This window comes from Sebastes fasciatus, chromosome 6 (assembly GCF_043250625.1).
Source record: "Sebastes fasciatus isolate fSebFas1 chromosome 6, fSebFas1.pri, whole genome shotgun sequence".
Classification (NCBI taxonomy): domain Eukaryota; kingdom Metazoa; phylum Chordata; class Actinopteri; order Perciformes; family Sebastidae; genus Sebastes; species Sebastes fasciatus.
In genome coordinates this window covers 8,179,114-8,189,975 of record NC_133800.1, presented here as the reverse complement: position 1 = coordinate 8,189,975, position 10,862 = coordinate 8,179,114, and positions in this window count along the sequence as shown.

Genomic DNA, 10,862 nt, shown 5'->3' with positions numbered 1-10,862 from the left:
TTAAAGGCTACATGCCTCTGTTTTTTGTAATGTTCAAATGTTTTTAATAAAAGAGTGCGTGTTGAATTACATGGGATTTATTGTTGTTGTTGTTGTTTTTTTTACCGTGGTATCGAATTGGTATCGAGAATCGTGGAAATTCACTGGTATTGGTATCGACAACTAGATTTCTGGTATCGTGAAATCCCTACCATGCATGTAGCGTATATCAACACGCCGTCACTGACGTGTCCAAAACTGACGCTACAGGGGTGCCTAGAGCATCATAGTTTGAAGCGTAGGGTCACTGACCAAGCTGTGGTATTTCGCGAGTTGGGAGTGAGAATGTGTATCAGCAAAAAGTAAACAATATTGTATATCCAAAGTTTTTGGTATCCGTCATTAAAAAACTGGCTGAGACTATACAGTTTAGTTTGGGATTGTAGTGTCACAGAGTGGTAAGGGTGGAACAATTCAATTTGAGCACAAACAATGCGGTGTTGGAAGCAGAATGAGCCTCGAACAAGGCATTGGATCAGGGATCTGCTGGTGAAAGGTAGCCGAACAGTGTCGAAGGAGTTAACACTCAGCTGTGGTTAATCTCCTCAGGGGGACTTTGGGGCAATATCCAGTTAGACTGGAATGTGAATGTGTGTGATTCTGACCAGGGGCTGGCACAACTGTCTCTCACTCCTCCTGCAGAGAGCCTATATGGTCGCTCCTCTCAGCAGTGTTATTTCTCCCCAGCACCCTATTAAAACTGCTCTCAACACATGGAACTGGCTTCGACCATGGTAGACAAGCAACTCCCAAGAGCCTAACCACTGTCGCTTGAATCCAAACCACACAAGACCTCAGAGTACACAAGCATTATACTGAAGAATTAACTCAGCTCTCTACAGATGTTGGAAAGTCAGAGATTTAAACTTTGTAAGAGGAAAAACACAAATGAGTCAAAATTCCAAGAAGGAAACTTGGACAAGAGCTTGTGATAGTCTTACTGACACATTAACATGGTTATATGCACTGTTTAATTCTAACATGTTAACAATCAGCAAAATACACTTCCCAAGAACGTGTGCACATAATACATAAATGATAAAATAAATGCATACATTTGAAATGTACTTATAGTTGCTAACATGCTATGCTAACCACAGCCAAAATGAGCAAATAACACTGAGAGAACATTAACTGCGGTACAGTTATTTTTGGTTATTTCTTCTCAATGACATCATATGACTACCACCATGGCTGAAAACCTCAGCTGCAGTTCCTCTAATGGACACTGGACTCATTGAATTCAGTAGAAATATCACCCAACTTCTGCCTTGATAAACGTCAGTATATTTGCATGTAATTCAACTCTCAGTAGCTAATTTCAGGCTGTCTAAATTATGTGTTGTAGTGTTTTTTTAATTCTTTGTTTTTCATTAAGAGGACAATAAAGTTCATAGATAATATGGGGTATCCCACTTGCACATCACATTTCGAAGCCACACTGTGCCCAAGATGATGGCAAGGGGTAAACCCGAATCAAGGTTTTACCTGAGCAATGAGGTCAGATGATGTGTTTATCAGTAATATCGCTGTATTTGTGACGTCAACAAAGTCAATAAGGTTGTAATTATGATATCCCAAAAGTATGAATTTCAACAAAGAACCAAATCCACTATCCTCTGATGCAACAAAGGGGTTTTGGGATTTTGTTCATCAGTCTTTTGAAAAAGCTGAAATATTTAACGTAAAAAACTACCATAATGTATTGAGATTTTTCTAAAAGAAATGGGTATCCACTGCTTTGATTGCTAGAAAATTTTAGCACCGTAGCATTTTATTGCTTGTTAGAATTCAGCAAATAGGTGGCACTCTTTTCTGTCAGTTTAGCCATTTTCGCTAACACTAATACCAGCTAATTACCCAATTTTCCTTTTATAGATAGATAGATAAATAGATAGATAGAACTTTATTAATCCCAAAGGAAATTCTTGTGCCAGAGATTGCTCAAAATTACAACAAATTCAAGTGTATAAAATAAAAAGTACTATTTCTAGCACCAGTGCCTAATAGAATAACACTAAAGTAAGAGATACATTTAGTAAAATGAGTAAATAAGATAAGTAAAATAAAAAAAGATAGAATGATTTTTTAAAAAGTAAGCAAAAAAACAGAAAAGGAAGTAATATTGCATATGATGAAAAAATAAGTAACATTGCACATGATGGAAATTAATATTGCACACAATGAACAGTGATATTGCACATGATATTGATATTATTGTTTTTCTCAGTGTCCGGTGTTTCCAGCTGTCCTTCCTGCAGAATGAGAAGGAGTTATATAGTCTGATGGCCACTGGTAGGAAAGACCTCCTGTGGCGTTCTCTGGTGCACCTCGGTGGTCTCAGTCTACGGCTAAAGGTGCTCTGGTATGACTCCAGTGTGGCGTACAGGGGATGAGAGGCGTTGTCCCTAATACTAAGTAGTTTCCTCAATTATAATTATAATAACGAAAATGTATAAACAAAAACATTTCCTTTGCCAGTAAATTATTATTTTTTTTTTCAGTAAAAATCTGGCTATGAAGGAATTTATGAATTGAGCTATCGTCAGCATTTCCAGCTTTTAAGAACAATCTCCACAACAACACGAGGGGCCGAAAAACAAGCACAGGCTTTAATATATTAAAGTTGCTCTGAAGATATGTTAGCAATTTTAAAATGGCCCTGCATCTAAAATGTGGTGTTTTTTACATGGTGGTTAAGGGGTTTACTCCCAGTGGGTTCCTCTCAGTAAACTTCAGGGGGTGTGTCTCCATTTCCGTTGTGAATTATGCGAACTTCAGCAGATGGTAGTCATTTACAGAAACCTACGTGTTGAAGGCAGAGCTTACACTGTATTGGCATTTTTGTGTTAAAATGCCACGAGTAGAGCTGAATGCTCAAATCCTTTAAAACTTTAATGAGAAGGCTACAGGTTCATCACTTGGTGACGGAGGAGGAAAAATAGTGTTAGCTCATTTTTGTGAGAATACGGGCCTACAATTGAACCACAGTTTCATATGCACCCGTTGGCTTTGGTAAATACAAGTTTTACTATTTGGTAAATGGGTGCAACAAGACACTTAACACTGCCAAGGTTAGGGGTTATAATTTGAGGCCACCCAGGCTACACATTTATACAGATGCAATATACATATATCTATTCATTTACATGAGACCCACAGTAGACATCGATATCAAACTACTAAATCTTAAGTTTTTATGCCTTCGACTCTACGAGGCCATGAATCCCCAGGGTTTGTTTCCCCCCTTGTATACGCATGCGGAGTGTTATGTAGAGTGATGTGTAGCACAGAGAGCATTCCCCCTGTAGTTTACTGTGGGCTTGGCTGGGTATGGCAGATGTCTGCAACACTGCTCTGCTCCGAGTTGAGGGCTCCATTTCAAAGGCCTGTTTACTGGCAAGTCTTAATAGGAAGTGATCTTAAAGTGTTCCTTTAAACATGTCGGAGGCTAATGGTTTAATTTGCTCTGGGTATTGCTCTGTCTAATGAGATTTAGCATGCGCTCCCAACTGCACCACTCAAACATCATCTTTTGGAAAGAGAGACATAATTTCCTCTGTTCATTTATAATGCTGCATGTCTTTTAATTTGTCACATCATGGATTTTTTTTTTCTTTCCTTATCACTGCATCGGACTTGATTTTCCTTATGATAGCGATGTTGGCTTTCTGATTAAGCGTGCGCCTGTGTGGCTAACATGCTTGTGTAATGTGTTTTTCTGACTATGTGTCGCGTATGCAATATGTATTTTTAGATTTGTCTTTCTAGCCTTTGTATCCCTCTGCATGTGTTTAAGTAGATTTAACATTAGCAACACACAAAGAGTTTACAACAGGTATCAGTATACTGTAGTACTTAGCTACATATTTGCTAGGCTTGTAAATTGTGCCATTTATTTGCTTGAGCACCAAAGAGTGTGTGTGCATAGTGTGTGTTACTGCTTGCACACATGTACACACTACAGCAGAGCTATAGGACAGGACTGAACAGTGATGGATTGGGTCCCACAGGCCTCCGGTGTGTTCATTTCCAGAGTCCAGCCGGTGGTTTGGGTCATCCCAGGGATCAAAGGCTACGACTGGATCACAGCAGCACCCCTCCCTCTGGTCCAGGGACTTACCACCCACCCCCCCACCCGCCTCTCTGGATGAAGACAGATAGAAAGTTATGTTCTCCTGTTTGACAGCTTCTTCGTTTACCTCTCTCTGATGGAATATGCCCTCCTGTACTCTTTGCCAGAGGCAAGATATTTCTCTGTCATTTCAATTCTGATTTGTTGCTCATGTTATCACGATGATTTCACATAAAATTCTCCTCAGAGACTGAGCGATATCTGGCTGCTGTGTGAGGCTGGACCCTGTCATGCTTTCCCCCTTACTCCTTACCTTCACCTTTACCTTAGTGGAAACACTATGATGAGCACTAGTGTATTCCAGCTGTAGGCTAATTGTAGTGAACACCACAAACAGAGCAACTGTACATTGATCAGCCATAACATTATGACCACTGACAGGTGAAGAGAATAACATGGATTGTCTTGTTACAATGGCACCTGGAAGTGGGGGGGATTTATCAGGCAGCAAGTGAACATTTTGTCCTTGAAGTTGATGTGTTGGAATCAGAAAAAATGGAAAAAAGGATGTGAGCGACTTTGACAAGGGCCAAATTGTGATGGCTAGACGACTGGGTCAGACCATCTCCAAAACTGCAGCTCTTGTGGGATGTTCCTGGTCTGCAGTGGTCAGGACCTACCAAAGGTTGTCCAAGGAAGGAAAACCGGTGAACCGGCGACAGGTTCATGGGCGGCCAAGACTCATTGATGCACGTGGGGAGCGAAGGCTGGCCCGTGTTGTCCGATCCAATAGAAGAGCTACCGTAGCTTAAATTGCTGTAATAAGTTAATGCTGGCTCCGACAGAAAGGTGTCAGAACACACAGCAGATATCCACAATTGCATTTTTGATATCTAGAATGAACATTCCCATTTCAGATATCTACAATCTAATTGACTTGTTGCAGTCATGAAACTTTACAGGTGTGTAGTTGAGATCAAAATGTGAAGTTTGAAGATTGGTGTGTTCCAAGTAGAATGATAGGAAGTGGGGAAGAGGCCATTGGCCCCTTCCACTTTATGTCCCTGGCCCGATTTGGCGTTGCGGCTGATGTGATCCCATCGAAAGATGGTCTCTAGTTTCAGTTGTAGAATTAATTAGAGAACTGCATTAGACTCAGCAGTGCTCCTCAGGAACTTTCCCATCAGTCCCTTGCTTTTTCTCAGTCTGGTTCCCACCTTACCAAGTGGAGTATGTGAGGGTTATATGCTGGGGATAAGCTCTTCTGGGTAAAACTCCATGAAATGGAGCAATGGGATTATGGGGTCCGTGCACAAGTCTCAAGCAATCCTCTCTGAAACGGATTGCCCTTATTCATGCTGCTTTTCATCTCTTTGTGTTATCTCTTATTTTTCTCCTAAACCCCTTGGTTTAGATTGTTGCTCGTCAATAGAGACTCCAAGTCTGATGAACAGTCGTGGTCCATGGGTACAATGTCTCACCTGTGCAGGGATGACGAGTTGTGATTTTACGGTTGCAGCGCAATCCAAATATTTTAGCCTTGGTCTGAGTCAAAAACTCATGTCCATCTAATGAAGAAAATCTGTGATCACATAGATACAGATCATACAGATTTGGTGCACATTATTCTTACATTCCCTGTAGAGTGAGTGGTTTTAAAGGTATAATATGTAACTGTTGTCGGTTTCTGTTTGTGAACACACAGCATCCAAAGCTGGCCCCCTCCTTCTCGGCTCAACGAATGATCGAGGGAGAGAGAACATTGATGGTCAAGCAAGCTATAGATTGAATGAAGAGAGGGAGCGGCATTAGTGAGAACAAAGCAGTGAATCAGAGAAATAAGATGCTGAAGCCCAGAAACGTCCCAAACACAGCAAAATAAGAAGTAAAGAGTAAATCCAGGCAGAGGGCTGGGTCTCTGTAAACACAGACACCACCACACACTTCTAGTGGGTCAGAAGTGATGATTGAGAGGGATTATTTTTGTATCAGTCTATACATTGTTTTTTATTATTAGTCTTTAAACAACTGAGAAATACTGTATGTCAGCATGCTTAACAGCGGTATTCATGATTTCCTGCAGCAGTAGTGTTTAGATTCATGATTAAGCTTAGCAGGGCCATGTTACCTGAAGAGGGATAAAGGTGTAACACTGACACCTTTTTTAACTATTTGTGATGCAATAATGAAGTACAAATTTAAAAAGATAGCTCTTTATCAAAGTGTTGTAGTACTGTAAGGGCTGTCAATCGATTACAATAGTTAATCATGATTAATCACAAATATATCACAAATGTTGTATCTGTTCAAAATATATATTAAAGGGAGATTTGTCCAATTTTTAATACTCTTATCAACATGGGAGTGGGCAAATACGCTTGCTTTATGCAATGTATGTATTTATTTATATATTTATAACCAATGGGTAACATCATGGTCACTACATCCACTTCTTATATACAGTCTCTGGGTCTGATCTAAACAAAATGGAGAAAAGAAAAAAAAAATGAAAACAGCACTCAAATTGTCATAATTCAAGTTCAAGCGCTTTAATCAGGAAAAATGCAGTAGAGCAAGATGATGACAAATGTTATGAGTTTGAATGATCTTGCAGCTGGTGGCACAATGTCCAAAAGATAATTCTGATGATGATGAGAAGGATCATAGGCAATTAATGCACAATGTAGCAAAGAAAACGCAATTTAGTGTAGTGTTAAGTATTGGTCAAAAGAAAGTTCCCACATTTTTAAGACCTTTGTTTTGATTATTGTTTGCTTCTTTAAAGCAAAAGACTCCACCATTATTAATACTGAAACAACCTCAGCAGCCCCCTTTAATTTTTATAGAAGATTACCTGTGCAGGAAAATAAGCTTTGGACATTATACTGCATGTACATGTGTGGCAGACACTTTGGCATTTACATAAATTAGTTGTAGTTGTGTTGCATAATCCCTCAGTCTCACCTGCAGAGGTGACCTCCTTCTTAGGAGACATGCTGGCTTGTGTTTTACACAGCTGTATACTGTCATGTGGAGGGATTATTTAAATGGCAAAAAAGAAGTGAATCAATCTTTCATCATACAACTGTGTTTGATATGTACATTACTTGCAACATGCTGTGCCGTTGGCCAGGGAAACCAACGTGGGGAGCTTATTTTTGTTTTTTTATAAAGTAAATCTGTCCTGCAAATGTTTTTCTTTTTCTCTATAAATGTCACAATTCCATCCTACATTTTAGTGAAAGAATTTTGCCTCTTTTTGTCTCTTTGTTAAGTTTATTTGGCAGTGACTTTCAAAAGTTGTCGCCAGCAGTGCATGTACTGTATGATTTCTTATAAACGATCGCTGACATACTGTCTTTCAGAGGCTGTAGCTGGCTTAGTTTATCATATGAAACTAGATGACCTGAGGCATCTGTTGGTACCAACCATGTTATGCTAAGGAAGGAGGTTAAATAACGCTCCAAAGTTAGACTAACTTTTGATGGGAGAAACTGTCCATTTTCTCGGGGGTCCTTTGACCTCTCACCTCAAGATATGTGAATGAAAATGGGTTCTATGGGTACCTATGAGTCTCCCCCCTACAGACATGTCCACTTTATGATAATCCCATGCAATCAGGTGCAAAAATCATGCCATTTTCTTTCATGCAGTATGAATGTGTTATTTTCGCCTATTCTAAAATGGTGTTTTTGTATATTTCGAAAAACAGTTTTGGAATTGTGTAAATTGGGTATGACTGGAAAGTTCAGACTCTTGTGGATCCAATGATGGTGAAATCATCCACCTGCCCTTCAGACTGCATCTCCACCTGTTTTTTAAAAGCTGTATTGTATTGACGGTTGGTCCGGATATATTAGCCATTATTACATGCTCTCTGTCTACTGGTATTTTCCCCTCCAATTTTAAACATGCCACTGTTTACCCCCTTATAAAGAAGCCCTCTCTGGATCCCTCTGTTTTGAGTAATTTTAGACCCATCTTCAAGCTGCCATTTTTATCAAAGAGTTTGGACATTTTATTTCCACTCAACTGATTTCTTTTATGAGTAACACTGAAATCTTTGAAGAATTTCAATCTGGTTTTCGCTCCCAACGCAACACTGAGACTGCTCTGGTCAAAGTCACCAATGACCTACTACTTGCGGCCAACACAGGCATGTATCCTATTTTAATTCTCCTTGACCTCAGCTCAGCCTTTGACACTGTGTACCATAATATCTTAATCAGCCATCTGAAAAAAGAATGTTGTCATCAGTGATGTGGCTCTGGATTGGTTCGTCTCTTATTTGTCAAACAGGTCCTTCTCTGTAATGCTTAGTGATGCCTCCTCCTCTTGTGCTCCTCTATTTTGTGGGGTATCCCAATGCTCTATATTGGGGGGCCCAATTATTGTTGACCTTGTACATGTTACCCCTTGGGCAAATCATACATAGACCTGACATTAATTACCACTGCTATGCTGATGACATGCAACTGTTATGTCCCTTTAAAGCCTGGTACCACCGATGTGTCCTGTATTATGTCCTGCCTCACTGAAATCAAAAATTGGATGTCCAAAAACACCCTGCAGCTGAATGATTCCAAATCAGAAATAATTTCCCCCTGTAGCCCCAGCACTAGCAGTATTCAGAATCTCTCCTCTAGCCTGGGTGCCTTTTTAACAATGTTCAAAAAGAGGCCCGCAACCTAGGTGTTATATTTGATTCTGAACCATTATTTGATGCTGGTGACTAAAGTGGGGCAGTCCTGCTTTGCGACAGCTTACCGAGATCAGGTTGTTCCTTTCCTCTGCAGACTTAGAAAAGTTCATCCATGCTTTTATCTCCTCCAGATTTGATTATTACAATGACCTTATTCTGTTGTCAGCAGGCGGAACATCGAAAGACTGCAGTTGATACAAAACACTGCTGCCAGGCTTTTAACACATACTAAGAGAAGCGACCACATCACACCAATCACTGCTGCCCTTCACTGGTTACCTGTGAGATTTAGAATTGATTTTTACGATTTTACTGCTTGTTTTTAAAGCATTGAATGGTCTGGCTCCATTTGCTAAGTCTCTATGAGTCTGATTGATGCTTGAGATCCTCTGGCAGGGCCCTACTAATGGCTCCAAAATCCAAACTTGTCAACAAAGGTGACAAGCTTTTTCTGTCCGGGCTCCTCAGCTGTGAAACTCCCTGCCTGAGGATCTCAGGCAGGCAAACTCAGTGTCTTCCTTTAAATCTCTTCTTATGAATCGTGGCTTTTTCTTAACTGATGGTATATTGTTGTAGTTATGTGTATTTTTTTATCTTGTTTAGATTTTAAGTTCTGGATTGTTAATTACTTGTATCATGCTTTTAATGTATAGTACTGTTAACTTTGTTTTTGAAAGGTGCTACACAAATAAAGTTGTTATTATTATTATTATTATTATTATTATTATTATTATTATTATTATTATTATTATTGTATTCAGGTGTGATGATGTTAGTCCCCATCATCACAGCCTCATGAAACTTCACAGCCACAAACTAGAGACCTAGAGCATTCAGAGGATGGATGGCTTTCCTATAACGGGGTTTCTGAGCAGTTTCCATAACAGAAATGCTCGCCATCCAATCGCAGAAAAATGCAATTCTTGCAGAAATCTCCACATGTCAAAAGTTTTTGATTCCAAATCACAGCAAGGCTTTTTCTATGTTGTTCCTCAAGGTCTTGGTGTCTTAATGTGGTATTTTGGAGGGATTTTTGATCATTTTTATCAATTCTCGAGTGGAAAACAAATGGTTAAATTTAGCACCAAATCTGTGTAACAAATGGTATCAATCCAACAATTGCTGCAACAAATTATGAGACATAATAGAGCACATCATGATGTTCTAAGCCCTTATACATTAATTAATTCATATTTATTACTGATTTATGACTAGAACAACTTGACACACAGTGCTGAGCTGCATCTCAAATGAATCCTCAGGTTCCCAGCTTTCAGATGATGTACTGTACACCACTTCTATGTGACATCTACTGTTGAGTATGCATACAGTTAGTATGGACTTTGGAACCTGCACATATATCACAATTGCATCTTACGTGTTTTGTGCTTCATGTCAGACTGGGGAGATGATCGGCATGCAAAATTAAATTGCTCGATTTGTGACTTTGACAGAACTGAAGCAGCTGTTTTTCCCGGTGCTTTAAACCTCACCTGGTCAAGTCAAGTCAGACAGTTTGTGCAGAGGTCAAAGATCTCACAGCCTTCATCAGCAGATGGAATTAAGGAACTGAGAAAACCGAGAAGTTTGGAAAGTATAAATTGTGTTTCAGAGTTGCAGGTTGATTGACTGATGTGAATACTTTGCAGATCGTAGTAAATGGTAAAAAAAACAAAAAAACAACAACATACAAATACGAATAGTAGTAATTAGTGTCGCTTATAAGTGGTAAATATATTAAATTCTTGTACACAAACCGAAATGCCCCAAAAATGTGCTGTCAACATATTACATATATTATTTATACATTATGAAACTGGGATGAGTGCCATTTGTTTAGAGTAGTAAACGAATAAATGAGTAGAGTGCCTCGTGGTAATATTGATTAGTAAATAGACACTACTGTAAGAACGTTCACATGGAAATATTGCCAACGATTTCTCCACATTCTAAAAAAGAGTTAACCTCATATCAGGAAGCATCGCAGAAAGCTCTCCTGCAGGCAGGTAAATCAGACCCACTTTGAGTATGTGTGGGGACAGGCAG